The 22,818-nt window shown below is 45.6% G+C and overlaps 1 protein-coding gene across 1 annotated transcript in view; it reads right to left on the bottom strand.

Moving 5' to 3' along the window:
• The window catches only part of col8a2 (collagen, type VIII, alpha 2), a 48,235-nt gene extending 26,658 nt beyond the window's left edge, over positions 1-21,577 (bottom strand). Inside the window, exon 1 of the mRNA XM_069175833.1 lies at positions 21,324-21,577. The gene's annotated coding sequence lies outside the window, so the exon portion shown is untranslated. The remainder of the gene's footprint in view (positions 1-21,323) is intronic.
• Between the last annotated feature and the right edge of the window lie 1,241 nt (positions 21,578-22,818).

Genomic DNA, 22,818 nt, shown 5'->3' with positions numbered 1-22,818 from the left:
CAATAAAAGCTTTGTTAAGAAATTAAGTGTTTCTAGAAACTTAAATTCTCAAGGACTTTTAATTTGAAATTAATACAGGAAGTGTGGAGTTTGTATTAAGGCATAATGAATTAAGTAGTGGATTAAAACAAGTCTTTGAGTTGACATTGTAAATCAATCTATACATCTTAAATGTGTTTATCAGCTCTCTTGCATGACATACGCTTTAAAGATGACTGGATCTTCAAGCACTTAAAAAAAATGTCAATGAATGGTGATGGAAATCCATCCAGTTGTAGCTGAGTTACGTCAGTGTGGACTAAATTGGTGGACCAACATTGCTATCCTTAGAACCGTGTCTCAAGGCACAAAAAGTAGACTTCCTAATATCACTAGTTTCAATGAAATGACCTAATAAAAGTAGAATTTCACTCGAACAACATTTTCATCCCATTGGCAGACATTTAGAAACAGATGTAACTAATAAATGACATGCACATTTTGTACTGTAGAAGACCCAGTCCCAGGCTAAACCACTACAACTCACTCCACATTTGCAAAGGGCAAAAGGGAACATCATCATTTGTGAAAACTGTTACCATCACCGACTTCAAAGAAATGGAGGACGGAGCAACAGAGAGGGAGTGTTTGCATCAGTGGAAAGCCTCAACCCATCCTCTAATGGTACCAGGCCCATTTCCATACCGCATCCTGGCTTTCTTATCCTCCCTGACCTTATAAAACCTTCGGAGGCATCACAGTCGTCGGGTGAAAACAGAAAGAAGAAAAAAGTTGGTTTTAGCAAGAGAGCCATGTATTTTATAAGTAATTCAATTGGCTGTATTCACTGCTCACTGAAGACACATGTTTGTTAGAAGAGCTTTAGACTTGTCATTTTAAGATGTGCAAATTTTCACGAGGATACTGAGGATTTTGTCCAACAGTGACAACATGCACATGCGAATATACACATAGAATACTACAACAATAAAAGTATTAAGGATTCATTTATTTTAATCAAACTGAAGATACAGCAGGCAGAACACCTATACAGAGTGTGAGATATTCTCCAGCACACGACCCCGAATACTTCTATGAGAAACAGGGACAGAGGAGGAGACGAGGGGTTCTGGTGCACTCTGCTGAAGATATTATCTTGTTCCTCAAACCTGCCGTTTAATGGAAATCCTAGGCCTTAGCCAAACTACACGCCTGTCTTTAGGTATGAACCTCCACACGGATCCACGCCCCCTCCTCCCCTTTCTCTCATTCCACCAAATATTTTCATAGGACATCTGACTGCAGTGGCTTGCTATTAGTTCCACAGGTGTGGAGAGACAAACTCCATTAAAACACCAAGGGACATTCCACCACTGCACTTGCCATGGGCCCAATACATGTCAGACCTTCCATCCCTCTGTTATATCATACAATTCATCAGTTCAATGCTTTTCAATATCTGTCCATTGCCATGAATGTAATCAGCCACCAGATTTCCGAATGATATCAATTTAATGGCTAAACTTTTGGATTTCCCTGTGTATGAACATGTGTCTGTGTGTATGTGTGAGCGAGTATGTTTATTGCTACAGTAGCTGGAAATATGCAACCAGTCTTCTCGACTGTGAGCTGTTGTTGTTTTAAGCCCCTTGGAGGTCTCTGTATCACTCCCACTCAAGCTGGCATGGGATCCAAACTGCAACCAGATGGAGGACTTCTGCCATTGTTTTTCACTTGAGCAGTACAATACTAACGGGCAACACAGAGGAGAGCGGAGATGGGTACGTGCATCATCGACCAAACCTGAAATCTGTGCTCGAAGGGCATGCGGTACACGATGGTAACGCAATGCATGTCTAGTCTTTTTATTTTATTTTCCGCCCGTCTGATTATTAGTCTCTTCCCTTTGTTCTCTCATTGCTCATGCAAACATCATTTTCTTATTTCCAATCTTAAAGAGTCTGATTATGACAGCACAGTAATGAAGGAGCATGTAAGAATTAGACCATCAAACGCAGATATGATGGCCCGTCCTGAGATAGAGGAATTACTGCCTGCAGCCCGCAATCGACCCCGAAATGACTCAAAGTCCCGCGTATGTAAATTGCCCACAAAACCTCTCCTTCCTTTCAAATCATTCATCTGCTGCTGAGAAACCATAACCCCGGGCCCCGTCTGACGTGTCTCTTTAGCGCAACTGTGTATGGTTTGGAAACCGGCGTGTTTACTTAGGTTTGGAGCGGTAGGAGTGAAAACCCCAACACTCTTTCTTTGTATGTGTGTGTGTTTTTTTTTTTATTTTATTTTTTTATTTCTATGCAAAACAAAATGAGATGGGGACAGGAGACATCGAGTCAAACCATGAGCTTAAGAAAACGTTACGTCTGTTGGAGGTGCAGGTGATGCGTGTCCAGGGGGAGGTTTGCGTTGGGCGGGTATAAAAGCAGAACAAGCTAATATGTGTTCTGTAAAGCAGAGGTAATGACTTTTGAATGGTCTGTAAAAAAAATTCTGAGGTCTGAGCTTCAGAACGTTTGAGGGCGGCTGTGCATAGATGCATGTAGATGTATGTGTACATGTTCGGTATATTGATGGAATACCAGCTGTAGGAATCAACATAGGTCAGTGAACCACCCGGATCGCCACGGACACTCTTAGATTTCTGTGTCATTCAAATTTCAATACAAATGAGTTGAAGTAGTGTGCATGGAGCTGAAAAAAATATATATTAAAAAATTCCTACAACAAGATCGCTTACCAGAATCACAGTTCTCATCACTGAGTAATTCATAGACCTCGCTGTGAAAAGTTTTCATTGGAACCGCTTCCTCCCAAGAAATAGTCCCCATGCTCGATAAGACACCTGATAGTGAAGTCTAAGGATTGTCCAGGGTAATACTGTAACCAAGGGTGGAGGAAAGTCAATGTTCTGCAAGTCAAAAGTGTGTCTTCAGTGTCTTAAGTCCAATACTTTGACTACTGTATGTCTCAAGCAAGAGGGATATAAAAAGGCTTCAGGAGGATGCCAAGTCATTCCAGGTCAATTGGTTAAAATTCAACTGAAGCCCTGAGTCAGTTATGGTAAAGTAAAATAAAAGATTTGAGACCAAATTAAGTCACTTGAGTCCACATGTCTGGTAATGACATTGTTTCTAGGAAGACATGTTTAAGACATGTTTTTATTTCTGTGAACACCATCAATGAAATATCATTCATCTGTATTGTACTTCAGCGGAGGCAGAAACCTCAGACACAGATATCCCAACCTGGGCAAGTAAAACCAAAACCATGTGCAAAGTTAGGCAACGCTGGAGGTTAGTGAGAAAATGTGCTTTTGTAATTTGGGTAAAATTAGTTTTTAAAGGGTTACAAGGATCTGACTGAGACATTACATTTAACAAATGGAAGAAAAGAGATCGAGACAGTCAAAAAAAAGATGGGTGCAAGGCATAAAGTCAAGGAGCGGTGATTATCCAACATCTCCATCGTCCTGCTCCATATTTGCACTCGCCCGGCTTTGCTCACGCTGGCCAGGATCGCATGGTATGAGAGAGCAGTGTTTAGACGGCTTTTCACAGCTCCTCAGTTGAGAACAGTGCAAATAGACGTAATGCCAAAATAACAGTCGTCGGAATGCAACGATGCATGTGTGGTTGTTGGCCTTGGACGGAGATTTAAGGTCATGAGGCAGACGGATAAACTCTCTCCTTTTCCTGTTCCACGTTGGTCTGGTCTGTCACATTTTCGGAGGAGGTTGTGTCAGAGGGGAGTCTGGGGTCTCAACGAGAGGGGGAGCGGGTGGGGGGTGGGTAACTGAGTCAAACAAGAGTAGCGTACGGCTGATGGTTCACACATCAGGGTGGAGTATTAGCACGAGCGAAAAGGTAGCAAAGTGCGACAGGGTCAAACATCTCGTGAAATGTTTCCTGGCTGCCAACAACACAAAATTGCATCACTGCCTTCAAGCCCACGGGACAACATGGACGGGAAATATCTCACATTTAGCCGAGGGAAGAATTAAAGTGATAAGGCTGGCAAGGATACAAAGCTTTTGCACCTTCCTGCTATCACTAAATCATCTTCACAGACTGGAGAACTTGCCTCTGGCTCGCAGGGAAGAGCAGCGAGGGGGAATGACATGAAAAAGATTCAAAGTGCAGACGTGAAAACAAACATTGTCTGACTTACTTTTCCTGCATTTTCTCCCCACTACCCCCTTTACCACTCACCTCCCCATGCCATAACTTTGTCTCCCCCTGTCTCCCCTGGACAAGGTATTATAACGGCTGTGGTTTTTATTGGAATGACTTAAATGGCTCTTAAAATACCATTTGAATGATGGGTGCTGGTGTCTGCTCTGTCCTGTGTGTGTGTCTGTATGTGTTTATGTGTGAGTGTGTGCAGGCTCCAGACCCCGTTTCCATCAGCGATGCCAAATTTCTTTCACCCACCCACCCACCCATCCACTCCCCCTTCCCCAATCCTTCCACCCCCACTTCTTGATGTTCACCACATCTCCCACAGTGGTCGCACTCATTTTTGCTTGTGTGCGTTTTTGTTTTTTTTCCTCCTCCTCTTTTGCCTCTGCTTATTTATCCACACTGTGGGGAAAAACACAATTGCCCTCTCACACTCATAAGGTAATGGCTACGATTTGCTTATCATACAAGCACAGATGTGTAAATAAATGGAGTCTGGACTGATAGTGTTGACAAAAATCTTACCATCTGGGTTTGAAACTGGGTTTCACAAAGAATCTAAAGTCAACAGAACAAAGATGTTTTCTGTTCTGATAGACTTTTCAGTCCTAGACAGTCTTAATTTCGATATCTGTGGATCAGATGATCCTCTCAGCGAACAAACAACACCATCCATTACTTTGCCTGTCTGTCTCTTGTCTGTATCTGCGCTCACACCCACCAGAGAAACTCTGTTACTGTCTCAGTTCCGCTCTCGCTGCAGAAAAATGCAGTGAAACTGATTGCAGATGCATTCCAGACGCCCTCTGTGGATTGAGTGATGCACCCGTGGAGAAACGCAGATGCAGGGAGTACATATAGGATAAGATGCATCTGCGGTTATTGATGTGGCATGACATATCTGACTCTTTCCTCCCTGCAGCTTAGAAAACATAGAGGAGAAGAGTTGGAGTCTCTGCATGGGCCGAGAGACTCGTGCATTTTGCAGATGATGGACAAGGTGCTGCCCTGCCATCTTTTGACAATAGACAGACAGGACATGTAGGACGTCTCAAAAATGCCAAAGCAAAATGTCAAAATTGCTAAAGGACTCAGCAGAATGCAGAATCAGAATGTGGCAGACTGAACTGAATCCACAGACAGGCAGAGACTGTGAATATGCTGTTGTGTCTGGCAGGCCTGAGAACTATTTGGACAATTTTGAATGTTGGCAGCATTTCAACTAATGCTTTTCTTTGCCCCCTCGTCTTCCCCTCCTCTCTGAATAATCGTATTGCAGGCAGTGTAATGGGTAGGGACGAAGGCAGGAGGAGTGTCACATGGAGTAGATTAGCAGATTAATTGATGCCGCCTTCGTGGAGTGCATTCCCCAACGTAGTTCTTCCAGCAGTTTGATATGCATCACTGATCAAGGAAAGCAGCAGTGAGAAAAATCTCTAATCCCGGCTTCTGCTTGGTGCAGGTCCGGTCCCCTTACTTAGTTTGCAAAGTGGTTGTTTAACAACCAAGGTTTACTGTAAATATGTGTACAAGTGTACAACTGACCACATTGCAAACAACCATGTAAACTTGACAAGAACAATAATGATGGACAATTCTGCAAAACCCCAGATAACGCTCAATATTTCTTGTGGTGTCAGCTGAGTCTACAAACCAATTTTTAAATCTAAAATCTCCCAAAACCCATCCAGTTTAAAAACAGTGAGGGAAAGATTAGCTGTGTCCAACAGATGCAGCTTCAGAGGTTCAAACTGTTCCCAAAAACCTGGTTACATTGATGATACCAGCTTTATTCCACTCTACTTTACTTGTTTTTCTGGATTTTCCATCAGGCAAAAACTTCGGGTTGTTCCTGGTACTATGTTTGGTATCACCTCCGGAAGGTTCCAAAAGAGATGAGTTAATACTAATAGGTGACGTCAAAATACTGTAGACTACTGATTGGTCAGGGAGAATCATCATTGTGTGTACGGCATAGAACGTCCTGTAAGGCTGCAGTTGTTGTTTTTTTTATTCATTGACAGCTCGTTTGAAGGCAACCCACAAAACTACGCTAATGTCAATGGATATAGAGAATCAAGAACAGCATTCCCTCCATATCCACCACTATGTGTGTAGTGGTGAAGATGACATCATTGCAATTCCATGCAGCAGTACAATACAATACCACATTGAAGGGGTAGGATCTGCAGTGGAAAATGAAAAGTACCTGGTAATAAAAGACAGTTTAGTCAAGTAGAGCTTGTAACAGCAGTGAAAAATACAGGGGAATAGAAAGAAACACAAGACGTAGAGAAATGTCAGAGAATCTGTTTTTTGGATCACACACACACACATATATGCCCCCCAGGGAAAGGCCCTCAATTCATTAGGGCACTGTTTGTGTACACAGTGCTGAGTTTGAGGGGGTCTACGCACATTTCCCACAAGTGTTGAAGAGGTCTGGATTCACCATTGTCTCAACTTGAAGAGTGGATGGCTGTGTGCATTTGTTACACCTGGCTTGTCTCAGCTGGCCTTCAACAGCATCTCTCAAGACATGCTGTCCTGATTCAGTCCCAGACATGAGATAAGCACACAGATCTATGGATCTCCTTATCTGTTTGATATTTTAACCCTTTCCTTATTTAAATGATCAATTTAAAATATGATACGGCAAATGAAAAACACCATAGAACCAAAGATAAGGCTAAAACTTTGACATTGATCTTCTGCATGTGTTAAGATCTAGCTCTGAAGAGTCCAACTTTTTGAGTCTTCCTATGTTTGTTACTATATCATATTAGCATGAAATATTGAATATCATCAAAGATGTTTTCCTTTGATTTAGGAATATTTTTCTGTACAATTTAGGGACTTGCAAAAGACCAATTTAAACCAATCTCAAAATGAATACAGCAGGGGCATGAAATCTAGACTCTTGTTTAACTGGTTGTGGCTCAAGCTAAGACATTTTTTTCCCCCGTAAGTTAACTTAAGATTGTCTCTTTGTCCATGTCTTTTTGACCCTGATGATTTCAGGGGTAATTTTTTTTTTTTCATTTTCCCTCAACAATAAACTATATTCAAAGGGTTTACTTTTGACAACATCACGAAAAAGTAATGTAATGATTTTATATTTGTCTTTCTAACAGTCAGTAGCTATGTAACTACCATTTTTCTAAAGTACCTGGTAATAAACCTACATGAAAAGTATATTTTACCACCTGACAGGTCTAAAAATATTCACTCTACATTTATCTTATGAGTCCTGTTATAGGTGAAGGCTGTGAAAAACTAAAAAATGACCTGAATGTACTAAAATGCCTTTCGGAGCCATGGCAAACTGATAATGCCAAATTAATATTTTTATCAGGCTTTGTTACTGAGTGTCTGCTTTCATATTACAAAGTTTCATATCGGTAAGTGCTGCTTCAAGAAAAAAAAAAATCCTCTAAGCTTTCTCCCATTGTTTTTTGTGACCTAACTATGAACAAGCCTCTAACCCTGTTGTCTCCTCTCTGTCTCTGCTTCCAGCATGAGGTTTGAATCAGCAGCCTGTCATATGGCCGGGACACAGCATTCAGGACACATCCTCTCACTATAACGATCTATAGCGGACATGTCTGCATCCTCGTCTTCCTCCTCCACCTTCTTGTTATCCCTCCCTCTTCCTTCCAGATGATGCAGGCTACAGAACATGCCTCATCCATATGATGGCAGACAGTGAGTGGAGCAGAATGAATGGATCCCGTATTACAGGACTAAATGATAAAAGACTGTTGCTGAAGGCAGCACTGTTATACTGTTACAAACGTATCTTTTAAATCTCCTAAAGTCCCTGGATTTTTGCTTCCCTCGGAAATTAATAGCATAGAAAGTTTCGCTGATTGCAGGAGTTCGAGGGTATTACTGGACTTGTTGGTGAACTTGAGGAATGGGCCGACAGGGTAAACAAATACTGGAGAAGTAAAGAGGCTGTGGTGAACTGAGGCAGAGTAATTCTTAGAGGAATGATCTGCGTCTGGGAGCAAACAGACGGCCCCTGCATGTTTCTGTTGACACCGGTTCAAAACCTCGGCCAGATCAAAGACGCCACATGGCTGCCACAAACGGAGAGCTCCTTGGAAGATCAAACTTATTCTCTCGTTTGTGCTTCTTTTACCTTCACATCTTTTCCTGTTCTTTCACCCCTCCTCGCCTCTTTCCACTTTCTCCAATCCCCGTTTTCATCATGTCCTTATTCGATCTTCCAAATAAATGCAACACCATCCCTCTTTCCTAGAACCTGATATTTCCCATATCTTGATCACACTTTCGCCACGTCAGGAAGACTTGGGTTTGTGTGGTTTCTGCCCAGCTTTGGGAGCCATCCAGCTTATAGGCTCCATTGGGCTGCTTGTCGGTTCGGCTTGCGTAGCAGGCCGGGGCCCACTGTTAGGAAATGACCACTTCTCTGGTTCAAATTAGCAATGAGGCAACACAACAGGGTTTTTGCTAGCGGCTTGTAGGAAAAGTGGGGAGTGAGAGAAAGGGAGAGAGTGTGCGTAGCCATCTGCAAACCACATGAAAGTGAGCGGTAATTGGCTCAAAGCCCTCCCTAATTAAGTATTATGTTGGTTGGCCAAAGAATATCCTCCCAGAAGTGGCTGTACTTCTTTTGCGTTGACTGTCCAAACAATCACAGACTTGCATGGTTAACATTAGGTAGAGGATGTTTTATTTCCGTCCACTTATTCTGTAATCTGTCATCCATTGAATATCCAGGTTTAAACTCAGGTCATGTAAATCTTTGATCTCACTCAGTTTTTAACAAGACAGTTCGGGTCTGTGTTGCTTTGCAACTGCAGCTGTGTTCTTACAGCAGCTTCCTAATCTTGTTCTTATTCATGGTATAACCTAGTTTCCCAAAAATGTGGGACGCCGTGTAAAATGTGAATAAAAACTGAATGCAATGATTTGCAATTCACATAAACCCATATTTCAATGAAAATTGACCAAACACAACATATCAAATGTTGAACCTGAGACATTTTCTTATTTTATAAAAATATGCTCATATGCTCATCTCATTTGATGCCAGCAACACATTTCAAAAAAAGTTGGGACAGGGGTAGTAACAAAGGACTGGAGGAGTTGTGTAGTGCTAAAAAAAAAATACCTGATGGAACATCTCACAACTAATTAGGTTAAATGGCAACAGGTTAGGATTATGATAGAGTAGAGAAGCAGAGTGTCTCAGTTGTGAAGACGGGGAGGGATTTACCACTCAGAGACTGCGTGTGAAAATAGTGCAACAATCTAAGAATAATGTTCATCAATGCAAAATTGCAAAGAATTTAACATGGACTAAGGCAAAGTGTAAAACTGTTCTGTGGCCTGCCAAACAAAATTTGTGATTATTTTTGGGAATCATGGATGCCGCGTCCTCTAGGCTAAAGAGAAGAGGGACCACCCAGCTTGTTATCAGTGCAGTTGAAAAGCCACCACCTGTGAGGGTATACTGTAAGTGACGCATATGGGCACACGGAATGAGTAGCTTGCACATTTGGGAAGGAACCATTAATGCTGAACGATATATATATATATATATATATATAGGTTTTGGAGCAACATATGCAAGCATCCACATAATGTCTTTGATAGGGAACGCCATGCTTTTTTCAGAAAAACAATGCCAAACTGCATTCTGCATATTTCACAACAAGAGTTTGTGTGCTAAACTGGCCTGCCTGCAGTCCAGACCTGTCACTTATTAAAAATATTTGGCACAATGAGATCCTGAACTGTTGAGCAGCTGAAATCCTACATCAGACAAGAATGGGACACAGTTCACTTTTAAAACTCGAGAAACTGTTATGTGGTGGGTGTTTTTCCAGGACCCAAATGCAAGCTCACAGACTCGAGGTATAAGTTCCAAAGTACAGTCTTTATTTGTAATAAAAAAAACAAAAACAACAGGTGGCACCTCTCGTGTCCACTTACTTCCAGTCGGGAGGGCAACTCGACCGACAGCTCCGGGGGGACACGGCTGACAGGGCAGCCGGCAGACCAGCGGAAGGGACGGCGTCAACAATCCTCCGAGCCGGGAGGGCAACTCCACCAACTGGTGACTTTGACCGGGAATATCCGCAGGAGGCACAGAGGCCGGAGGAACGGGAACGGGACTGACGGAGAGCTGACGGAGAGCAGACGGAGAGCAGACGGAGAGCAGACGGAGAGCAGACGGGTGGCTAACAAAAATGAACCGACAACCAGAGTTGTGCAGGGGCAGGTTACATATAGTCTGGGGAGGTGATCAGGGAGATGCAGTACACCTGCAGGTGGTGATCAGGGGTGAGTGGCTGCATCTGCTGGGACCGGTGAGGGGCGTGGCCACAGACAAAGACAGGGGACACAGGAGGAGAGGTGATCGGGGGTAAAACGGAGGAAAAAACTGGACTCCTGACAGTACCCCCCCCCCTCAAAGGGAGCCTCTCGGCAACCAAAACTGGACCGGACGGGAGGAGGGGGGACCGGAGGAGGGACAGAGGACCACACCAACACAAGACAGGAAATCTAGGTGGACGGAAGAAGGCCACAATGCAGGAAGGCCTGGGGTGACCCCTCCGGAGGACGGCCACAGGGCAGGACAGGTTCAGGGAATCTCTCCGGAGGACGGCCACGGGGCAGGACGGACTGGGGTGACCGCTCCAGAGGATGGCCACGGGGCAGGACAGGTTCGGGGTGACCGCTCCGGAGGACGGCCACGGGGCAGGACAGGTTCAGGGGATCTCTCCGGAGGACGGCCACGGGGCAGGACGGAACTGGGGTGACCGCTCCGGAGGACGGCCACGGGGCAGGACGGCCTGGGGTGACCGCTCCGGAGGACGGCCACGGGGCAGGACGGCCTGGGGTGACCGCTCCGGAGGACGGCCACGGGGCAGGACAGGTTCAGGGGATCTCTCCGGAGGACGGCCACGGGGCAGGACAGGTTCAGGGGATCTCTCCGGAGGACGGCCACGGGGCAGGACGGACTGGGGTGACCGCTCCGGAGGACGATGATGAGGCGGGGCGACGACCGCGCCGGAGGACGGAGCCAGAGGCGGGGCGTCGACCGCGCCTGAGGCAGCAGGAGCCGGAGCCGGAGGCAACGACCAGGCCAGAGGACGGAGCCGGAGGCAACGACCGCACAGGAGGACGGAGCGGGAGGCGGGGCGGCGACCGCGCCTGAGGCCGGAGCAGGAGGCGTGGCGACGACCGCACAGGAGGCCGGAGCAGGAGGCGGGGCATTGACCGCGCCGGAGGCAGCAGGAGCCGGAGTGACGACCGCACAGGAGGACGGAGCCGGAGGCGGGGCGTCGACCGCCCTGGAGGCAGCCGGAGCCGGGGCGTCGACCGCCCTGGAGGCAGCAGGAGCTGGAGGAGGGGCGTCGACCGCCCTGGAGGACAGAGCCGGGGCGACAACCGCGCCGGAGGATGGAGCTGGAGGCAGGACATCGACGACCCGTCCAGCGACAGGGAACAAAGGAGCAGTGTTACTGCCGCGTAGGCCATGCTGCAGGCAATTGTGGGCCAACACCCAGGCCCGGATGGCGTCTGGATCTCTCGCCGGCGCTGCGGGGGTAGAGAGTCCGTAGTGGCGACCGACGGGGCTGTGGGCTCGCCCGTAGCGACCGACGGGGCTGTGGGCTTGCGTGTGGTGACTGACGGCTACACATCCAGTGACCAAGGGCGCAGCAGGACCGGGCGGCCGGTGACCCCGGCGTCGCCACCTCCTTCTGGGGGGGTCCCAGAAGGCCAGGCGGGTTCCCTCGAACCCAGTCCGGGGTTCAGCAGAAACAGTGTCATTCCGGCGGGCCTGACTGGAAAAATACTGAAATAAAGTCATGTATCTTGGATTCGAGTCTGTGGCTGCTGGGTCCTTCCTTGGTCGGTTCATTCTGTTATGTGGTGGGTGTTTTTCCAGGACCCAAATGCAAGCTCACAGACTCGAGGTATAAGTTCCAAAGTACAGTCTTTATTTGTAATAAACAAAAAACAAAAAAAACAAAAGGTGGCACCTCTCGTGTCCACTTACTTCCAGTCGGGAGGGCAACTCGACCGACAGCTCCAGGGGGACACGGCTGACAGGGCAGCCGGCAGACCAGCGGAAGGGACGGCGTCAACAATCCTCCGAGCCGGGAGGGCAACTCCACCAACTGGTGACTTTGACCGGGAATATCCGCAGGAGGCACAGAGGCCGGAGGAACGGGAAAGGGAACAGGACTGACGGAGAGCAGACGGAGGACGGACGGAGGACAGACAGGTGGCTAACAAAAATGAACCGACAACCAGAGTTGTGCAGGGGCAGGTTACATATAGTCTGGGGAGGTGATCAGGGAGATGCAGTACACCTGCAGGTGGTGATCAGGGGTGAGTGGCTGCATCTGCTGGGACCGGTGAGGGGCGTGGCCACGGGATGTGAGGGGCGTGGCCACAGACAAAGACAGGGGACACAGGAGGAGAGGTGATCGGAGGGGGTGGGGGGGCAAAACGGAGGAAAAAACTGGACTCCTGACAGAAACTGGTCTCTCAAAGGAGGTGATGCAACAGTGGTAAACATGCCTCCATCAGAACTCATTTTTTTAGACGTGTTGCTGGCATCAAATTCCAAATAAGCACATATTTTTCATCAAACAATACAATTTCTCAGTTTCAACGTTTGATATGTTGTCTTTGGTCTATTTTTAATTGAATATGGGTGATTTGCAAATCATTGCGTTGAGTTTTTATTTACATTTTACACTGTCCCAACTTTTTTGGAAACAGTTTGTAAAAAGGGTAACAACATTGCACCCATATGGATGAATTTGTTTGAGCTAAATATTATATTTAATCTCTCGGAATAAATGTACTGTCGTCACTACATATGGCTGTTCTTGTGATCAAGCATTCATGCTGTTTCTTAAGGAAATTCTTTCCATACTTACTCGCACGCTTACTTATGTTACCTCCTTATGTTCACATTGACAGACAAAAACCGAGCAAATGCCTGATACAGAGGCAAACAGTGAGGCTCTCATGCAATTAGTCTTGTTTGTTTATCTTAGTCTTCACTGTAAAGCATCTCAAATGTTCTCTATGAAACTCTACTCTATTCCTAAATCATAGGCAGAGTGTTAACCCTTCCTATGAGCATGAAACTAAATATTTCTTATTCGACAGCTTCTTTGAGTACTTAGGAATGCTCCCAAATTGCATCGCCTCTCCTGTCTAACACTGGGAAGCATTACGTACACATTGTGGGAATAAAAAAAACAAGAGACCTGTGGTAAAGACCACGTATACACACACACACACACACACACACACACACACACACACACACACACACAAGCAAAGCTTTCACTGCGTTCACCTCGACTGAGCTGGAGCGAGCACAAAGTCGCTTTTTCATTTTATCGTTTCACTACTTTGCTGCTGATTACAGGAAATAATTAAGACAAAAGCCTTAAAGGGCTGGTTGTCTTGGTCGCTGCCTAAAGCCTCTGAGCGCTGCATTATGAAACCCATGTTGCTCAATGGGCTCAAAGTCTGTACAGAAAGGATTAAGTCTCTAAACCAAGGCCATTTAAACAAAAAGTCTGAGTGAAACAGCACGCTGCACTCAACAATCATGGGATACTGTAATAGCTTGAGCAAAAAAATGTGGGTGTTTTGTCTTATTTTGCTGTCCTCCCCACATGGGACTGGAGCCATGGTTAATACATATCAGTGTACACAAAGATTGCACGGCCACTGGGGGTGTAATTCGTGCTCTTCAGATGCCTAATACAGTGTGACATAACAAAATTTTCAAAAGAAACAACAGAGAAGCTCAGGGTGGTCCAGTGCAGGGGATAAGTCGTCTTAAATCCATCGCTGTGGGGAACACCATGAGCCAAGCCAAATTTCAGGTGTTTATCTGGCCAGGGCCTGGCAACCCCTGCCGGTTTGTTTAAGGGTGGAAGAAAGAGGGCTCACACATGTGGTGGGCATCTGTAACCACCTGCTAGAGCAGGGGTGTCGAACATACGGCCCGCGAGCCAGGTCCGGCCCGCCAGGGGGTCCAGCTCGGCCCGCCGGATGACTTTGCTAAGTGTGAAAATTACAGAAAGGCATAAATTGCATTTCTATGAGAATATGGAGGTTTATGAGTACAAACGTTTTGTATTTTTTTTTGTTTTAATCGATCCGGTAATTGCTTCAAAAACAGCGTAAAGGCGACGTCTGCTCTGGAGGCAGCAGCGCTCACTGCTCGCTTTGACGTCAAACGCGTCACAAAGCGAGGGAATCTGCAGAGAGCAGCCCAGGCGGATAAACAGTGGGCTGATGTCTGAGTTTTTGCTCTTTATGTTTCTAGTTTATTGTAGAAAGATCTTAAAATAGGGTTTATCATCCAAAAACCTTCACCAATGATTTAAACATAGAGAAATATTGTCGTTACTTGTGCGTTATTATGCTATGATTTTACTGGTCTAGCCCACTTGAGATCAAAGCGGGCCGTATGTGGCCCCTTAACTAAAATGAGTTCGACACGCCTGTGCTAGAGTGAAATGACATCAGGAACATTGAAAGTCCAGTGTGTTTTCATGTGATGTCATGCTGAGCAAAATCAATATAGATGTTTAACTCATTAAATGAGAAGTATTTTCCCGTCTCCCTTCCTGACTTCAAAAATATCTCGGTAAGAATGAAAATTAACATATTTAGAAAGAGTTTTGGACCCACAAGTCCTCCAAATTAAATGACAAAATACACAACATATGTAAGCACTTTCAGATCTACCTCAACGATGAGCAAGAAAACATGTATGTCAGTCCCTTTCTCTGTTACAAAAATTTAACTGTTGGACACTGTGACCCACGCAAAGGTGGTAAAGGTTTAGTTAAGGTTAGAGAAAGATTATGGTTTGTTTTGAAATAAGTCCTTGATTATGTTTAGGTAAACATTGTGGTTTGGGATAATGCTATTATGTTGTTAAGGTTACAGAAAGGTTTGTTGTCATTGCTACAAGAAGGAGGCGTTGTTCAGACAGAAAATGAAGTCAATTTTCATCTTACACGATCGTACCACATCTAAAATGTCATTTCTGATCTGTCTAAACCCAGTAACAACGTCACACCACAAACTCCAACAGTCCTATAGTCTCACTTAGCCAGACATTGCGCTGTGCCAGCGTTGGAGAATGAACTAGCTGCACCCATAATGTCATTCCTCTCGAGGGGGGAAAAAATACTTTGGATTGTTTGTATTTCTTTAAACCAATCACAATCGTCTCGGGTGGCACTAAGCCCAGGATGCAGCCACAGTGTCTTTACAAAATTGTGTCGGGAGGGGAACTTGATTTGGTGGAACATTTGCACATGCAGGAGGCCAGCCCCGGCATCAAAATGGCTAAATCCCTGTAAATGAGAGAAAAGAACCAAGCAGGTCTGTCTTATTGTATGATCCAAATCTTACATTTCCAGCACACAGGTTGCAAACTCAGAGGATGTTGTTCCTCATACAACAGGGATTTTAAAAATGGTAACACACAAATCTAGGAAAAGGAGGACAATGTCACTGGAAACAGTTGATCAATGGGAGGCATATACCAACATCCTACATCCGGTGAGTCAGACCACGTTTGTCACTTAAACTATAAGGTACTGGGTATTTGCTAAAACGTTTAATGCTTCTGTTTTTGTCGGGAGGACTGACTCTTTTTAGATTTCTCTGGTATAAAGAAGTTAACTGTAACAAGTTTAACTATGAGGTAACTGGTTAAACAAAACTATTGATGAATGGAGGATACAAAGCAGTTGTCTGCTACTGATAATTGAGAAACACATACTGTGTGAGCATTCGATGCATGTCTCACTTAGTAAGCATCTATTTCCTCCTGCAGAACAATCTGGCACTGTGAAATAAAATGCTTTTTATGATCCTGCTCCAAGGGGATCATAACACCCCCGTAACCCCAGTCTCCTTTCTCTTTTCACGAACACCTACGCACACGCCTAAATCAAACTCAGACTGAACAATAACAAAGTCTGGAGCTTTTCAAATAGTCTCAGAAGAGCTGTTTCCAACCTCTTACTCACTATTGACCCATCAGAGAGAGATATAACCATCCTGCATCTGAAGTGAAATAATAAAAATAAACAGTTGGCTCGGGAACTACATCTGTAACGAGATAAAAAGGGAGGATAATGGGAGTTTTATACTGAGGAGCTGACCCCCGTTAAGAGTTGGCCCAACGTCCTGCTTTTGGAAGCCCCAAACAAAACTCCTGCCAGACGGTGAACTGAGGGGCAATGAATGAGAGGTAGGAGAGTCAAAAAGGAATTAAACCTACCCACATGCACTGTACACACATGCTAATCTGTACTGGCTACCTGAACATACAAACGCATTCAGCCCGCCAAACATCAAACACTCTCCATTTGGCTTCACTCTGTTATGGATTCCCTCTTTTTTTTCCCCAAAACTGAGACTGTTGCGTGGGTAGGTCTTTGTGCACATCCTCAGGAGAGGCAGGGAAACTCTTGCTTCCTTGCATCCAGAGTTAAGCCCAGGAATACTCAGCCTCGGTGACGGACCAGCACATGTCACATCCTATTAACATGGAACAGCGCTTTTGCTGGATGAGCACCGAGGCCCTCGTCCCTATTTGTTCCTGTTGGATTCTCTTTGAAAACACAAGCTGCCGCCCCACAAAGCTCCGACGCACCACTGGAAAAATATAGATCTGACTCCAGGAAGCATTGCTCAATTCGTTTCTCTGTCCGTGACTTACTTGCTGCGCCTTGTTCAGGCCTCACTGACTAAAAGCAATGTTTGGCGATGGAGAACAAGGCTACTTTACCACAGGGGTTTTAGTTTGAGCCCAGTTAAGAGTTGGCGTTTGATTCGAGAGGATTTGTAGTCAAGTAAAAAAAAAAAAAAGATGGAAAGAAGGGAAAGAGGGTAAGAATGAAGGAAGCGGGGACAACTGGAACAAAATCAAGAAGAACGTTAAAAGGGGAAAATGTGACAACGGAGTGATGACCTTCACCACCAGTCCTCCTCCTGCTTCTGTCTTAGTGAGCATGCGATAAGTTCCTTCTGATAGCCGATGTTGTCAAACCGCTCGGAGCTCGCAGGCCTCTCGAAAAGTGAACCGCTGCTGACAGAGTCAATGGGAGGCGGAGGAAAAATAACAAGGGGCGTCTGCCAAGCCTCCCCACCGCCTGCTCCCCCTGTCTCTCGGTCTCCGTCCCCCTGTTGCTGCCAGCCCAGTGGAAAAACTTCCCGTGGTCCAGACAGTTGAGAGGATGAAAGAGCAAGTGGGAGACTGATAAACAGAGATAACGGGAAACAGGTAAATTATTCATAATAGAGAGAGAGAAAATAAATAAATGAAGCTGCCAAAGTTATAATCCACATAAACCGATAGGAATCATAGAAAACCCTTTACTCCCCCTTCTGTCTTATACAGAGCCAAAACAATGTCCTTCAATACGAGGGCCTGATTAATAACACACTGCTCCATCCACTCTGGAGGGCCGTATGTTTGTGCATATTAACTATCTGCCATTAAAACTGACTGACTTCCACATATATCAGCCCTGTGTCCAGGCCAAGATGGCTACTGTTGATATGCAAACAAGCTCAGACGGCATAAACATGCGCAGACGAGACGCAAATCTTACTCCCCTTTTTAGCTGAAAAACAAAATCCTGCCCATTAATCTTAAATGTTATGGTCCAGGCTCTGATTAAGACCAGGACCTGTATTCTGTTTCCACCGCCCTTCCCTTCGCTGCAATTCTTCATTCAGTATATCAGCTGCCACCGGTTAGCATTTCTCATAATAACGTGCTGAGGACTGTGTGCGAGTGTGCGGTTGTAATTACAGCTCCTGGCTGAACAGAGGACTTTTACAAAAACATACTCATTGCTGGAGAAGTCTTTAAATAGTTCCCTGTTTACACTCCCTTACCTCTTTATGTGCCTATGAAACGAAACAAAAGGCTCAGATGAGAGATATTTGTGTGTGTGTGTGTGTGTGTGTGTGTGTGTGTGTGTGTGTGTGTGTGTGTGTGTGTGTATGTGTTTGCGTGCTGTGAAGGTGTTTTGGGCTCCAGGACAGTCAAAGGACGAGGTGGGCGTTCACTTCTTCTTGAGAATGAGTGGCATTCTCCTTCATTTCCTGCTCGCACTGAAAGTAATAGAAGCACATGTGCTCACCCACTTTCAAACACAAACGCAAAAGCACATACAACCATGAATCGAAGTACAGCCAGGTAGTACAATGTAGTATACTGTATGCAACCGATACAGCAAAGTTGTGTTAAAAATGATGAGTCATCCTTCGACACGGCTACGGACAGGCAAGTGACAGCTTGTAGATGCTGAGTCTCAAAGAAGATGGGAGTAAATCATGAAGAATGGTAACAGAGTAGGACACCACCTTAAATGTCATCTGTGTTACTTAGTGTTGAAGCCCAGATATAATAACACTTAAAAAATAATGATTCACTGAAACATTTGCTAAAACAACAACAGGTCACTGTTTGACAGTGAACTGCCTGCTGTTCTGCCCCCTTGTGGCCACAAACTGTAGGCCAGTTAACAATCTTGAGGGAGAGGTACACAGAAAGTACATCAATGTAGTCATCGTTCACTTAAATCACCTCTAAAAGGAAGTCTTTCTCTGTGCAGGTACGCATCGACACGGCCTGTCTCTCTGATGAAGTAAGATATTTTAAAGCAAAGGGTCGTGAGAATCTGAAATACAATAAGGCGCCTGACGGAGGCATTTAAAATGCCTCACAGCTGAGACATGCAAGCACTCTTTTCTTTCCACTCTGTCTCTCTGTTTTGCTGCTCTGGTGAGAATGAAAGCTCGCCAAAAAGCTTACGGGCCTGACAAAGACGACCTCGCTCCGTGACCTTGACATCAGAACAAGACTTATCCTGACAAATTATTTAAAAAAAAATAAAGAGCTGCTGTTGAGTTTGGAGTCTAAAAAGTCTCAACTACAACACGTTCTGGCCTATAAAGTAAAAGCAGTGGGGCATGAGCAGCTCAGCACTCTATGAGCGGGACGTTTGGCAACACTGACGGCGTTCATCTGTTTAAAATGTGTGTGTGTGTGTGTGTGTGTGTGTGTGTGTGTGTGTGTGTGTGTGTGTGTGTGTGTGTGTGTGTCTGTGAGGAGTGTTAAATCCATGTTGGTGTTTGCATTGCACTGGGCATAAAGCATGTGCCCGCGTGTATCCAGCGTGACTGTTGTTTGTGTATGCTTGGTCACGCTCTGGCACTTTGCATCAAAGGCCTGAAGGGGCGGCCGGTTGGAACCTGGTAGTTGTGGCTCGATAATGTACCACACACACAAACACACACTTGAGCTGCTCGCAACAAGTCAGCCAATTACTGGCAAGTTGCCTCCCGCTGGAGGACACAAATCAGTGAAAGTCAGTGGCACACGGTCGCCATGGTTACAGCGCAAGGTTGCCAACATCCATGTGCCAGGCACTGTAAAAAAAAAAAGACAAAAAACATGCCATTCTGGAAGGAGCAGAGAGGAGGTATAAATCTTTTCACCAATAGGTTCTTGAATCGAATCAAAGACAGTGTGCGACTGGAAACGAGTAAATCTACCTAAGAGGCCCTGAACTTTATGAGCAATTTTGAACAGTAAAAGCAGACGCTGCTGCACACCAGCAGCTCCGCAGACCTGCGAGCTCCCGTTGAAGCTCACCGTCAGGGAGGAGAGTTCACGTTCTGGTGTGTCTCCCTTCATCCACTCCGGTCCCAGATTGTGTAACACACTTTAATATTCACGGAGATTCAGTCAACTAGGGGCATGCATGTGGGGCTACACACGCACCGACACACACACACACACACACACACACACACACACACACACACACACACACACACACACACGCAGGTATACATCCAGTCGACTTTTTCTTGCCGTAAGCCAGTGAAACAGAGGGATGCTGCCAAATGTTTTTGGATTTCAGACCACTGTCTTTTCCAGACTCTACCCCCCTCTCTCTTACTCTCACTCTACACCTCTCTCTGTGTCTCTCCCTCCTTCATCTGCTAAGAAAGCCTGCTGCTGGTGCACTAAAACACATGTGATCAAAAATGTATCTCCTCAGTAGAGCGTGGATGTTTTCTAAGCCTCACTTATGGGCTCTTTTTCGCTTCTTCTGCATGTTTCTTTCTGTCTCTCGGCCTCCCTGTTCAGTTTGTCGTGCACGGTACCTGAGGACTCAGAGTCACAGCTATCTGTCCTCTTTCTGTTTGCGATGGAGGGATGTCGTTACAAAGGAATGCGGTGTCGCTTGCCAGAGGCGTCACAGTGGATGGACAGAGTGAAGCAACAGGGTTGATGAAGAGAAGAGAAGAGAAGAGAAGAGAAGAGAAGAGAAGAGAAGAGAAGAGAAGAGAAGAGAAGAGAAGAGAAGAGAAGAGAAGAGAAGAGAAGAGAAGAGAAGAGAAGAGAAGAGAAGAGAAGAGAAGAGAAGAGAAGAGTAACAAATATGTCAAATAAACCTGTCGTCCATAGCTTTTGAGTAGCAAATACTTTGCATAAACACAAACTCTGTCCACATGGAAGACGCTCCTGTTAAGTCAATAACGTGTTGTACATATCCTGCTACCACACTGCCCCACCCCAATATGCACTCATGATACACACCACGCCCACTTCAACATCATCAACAAAACTCTCAGATATATGGGTATGGATGCATCAACAAGGTCTGAACCCAGACTTGAAATTCACATAAAGCAGAAACCACAATCCACCTTCAGAGAGGCACAGAGAATCCCTGTGATTTCAGAGAAAGTCAGGACTCGTGGTGCACAGCTACAACTTCAATAGTCTAAATCAGCGTCCGTACAGCGTCTGTTTGGTGAATAAACTGTACCGGTTCTCTTTAATCTGCAAGGCATTACTCTTTGCACTAGCTTAGGACTGGGGAGAATTATGCAGGTCCCATGACCAAGTTATTGAATCTGTTTTTTTATTTTTTTTTTTCCTTTCCTGTTCTCTCCCTCTATTTCTTTTGGCCAAGTTTCACCTCAGGCACATGTGATAAAAATTAAACGACACGAGCTGACAGGACATGAGGATGCTGACAGAGCCAGAGGAAATGTGAGGGCAGGTACAGGGCTTACCTTTCTCTCCTCAGAGCGTTGAGGGGCAGAGGGGGGGTGCGGTGGGTTAAGGGGCAGCGATAGGTGCGCTCTTCCGGTGGGTCTCTCTTCTACCTCCCTCCTTATTTCAGCCACGCGTGTCTCCCATGGGATGCAATGGCATCAGATACTCAGTGAACATGCAGGCAAAAATGAGGAGTGGCGTCCTCCCGGGCAAAGAGCTGGCACCCTGAATTGGTCCAGTGCTGCTTGCAAGTGCAGGGAAAAAAATAAAAGTTAAAAAAAAAAAAAAAAAAAAAAAATCAATATTTTCAACTGCAGGTGGAGCAGACTGTCTGTTAAAGTTTTATTTTTCTGCCTCCAGTGAAAAACCAAAAAAGTCCATCCATGTGCTTCTTGGCAGAGGTGGTAAAAATGAGAAAGGGGATGAAAGCGCAAGTGAGAGTAGAGGGAAAAATCCTCTGTGTGCCGTCTTCAAGCTGTCCAGACGCAGGTCTGAGGAGCACCTTCCCAATCTGTGCGCTCTCGCTCTCCAGGGTGGAAAGTAGGAGGGAAGGAGCAAGGGAGCACGACAGAGAAGGAGAGAGAGTGAGTAACAGTGGAGTGAAACTCAGTCAGTCAGTCAGTCAGTCAGATCAGGCAGGCAGGCAGCAAGAAGGCAGTGTATTTGGAGCTAAAGGCTGTGGGTCCAAGCAGGTTGTGCTCTCACTCCCAGGACTTATAACCAGGGGCTGTGCACCTCGCTGCTCCAATCTCCCTGGCTTACTGGGCGATCCCTCTCCCACTGGCTTATTTTGGGAAAGACAGACAGGATTGTTCTTTGGGTTAACCCCCTTCATACAAAAAGCAAGTGTCTGTGGCTGGCTGCAACGAGGGAGGAGGGGAGTGAGCAGGATGGGGTGGGGTAGCCGCCGCACAGAGAGGGGTGGGGTGGGATGAAGAGAGGGGAATGAAAAGAGACGAGAAGGGGGAAATTCAGAGGCATCTCTTGCTCATGTTCTGCCTCTTTTTACTCTCATTCCCAAACTCACCTCCAAAAAAAAAATCTCCCTGCCCTTTTTCCTTCTGCTTTTCAAACATGCTATCAGATCAGCTCACCAAACGAAGCTCAACCTGCACACACTGGCACAAAGCACCCCCCAGATTTCAATCCAAAAGTCCCCCCACAAAAACTCCCCTTCTACCTTTACTTGCCTTATAGCGCCAAAAGCGAATCAATAATCTCTTTGCATGACATAACACTGGATAAGTGTGATACATAAGGGGGCATTGTGTTGGCTACTAAAACCTGCTGCAGTTTGTGTATAATCATTACATGATACCACTCTCTTGTGGTTAATCACCAAAGCGCAGCAGTAAATGACATCGTTTCACATTTCTCTACCACAGCCCATCCATTCATTACTACAAGATGTATTACAAGTATCAAATGGACCTTACATTTGAAACGTGCCAAGCATTTGCCGGGAAAACGCGCAAATTCTCATGAAAATCAGTGACTGGAAATCATGTTTTG

Source organism: Embiotoca jacksoni, unplaced genomic scaffold, assembly GCF_022577435.1.
Source record: "Embiotoca jacksoni isolate LCO1_2020_lvr unplaced genomic scaffold, fEmbJac1.0.p SCAF_7, whole genome shotgun sequence".
Lineage (NCBI taxonomy): Eukaryota > Metazoa > Chordata > Actinopteri > Embiotocidae > Embiotoca > Embiotoca jacksoni.
The sequence above is the reverse complement of the archived record's forward strand: the minus strand, read 5'-3'. Positions and strand labels throughout refer to the sequence as shown.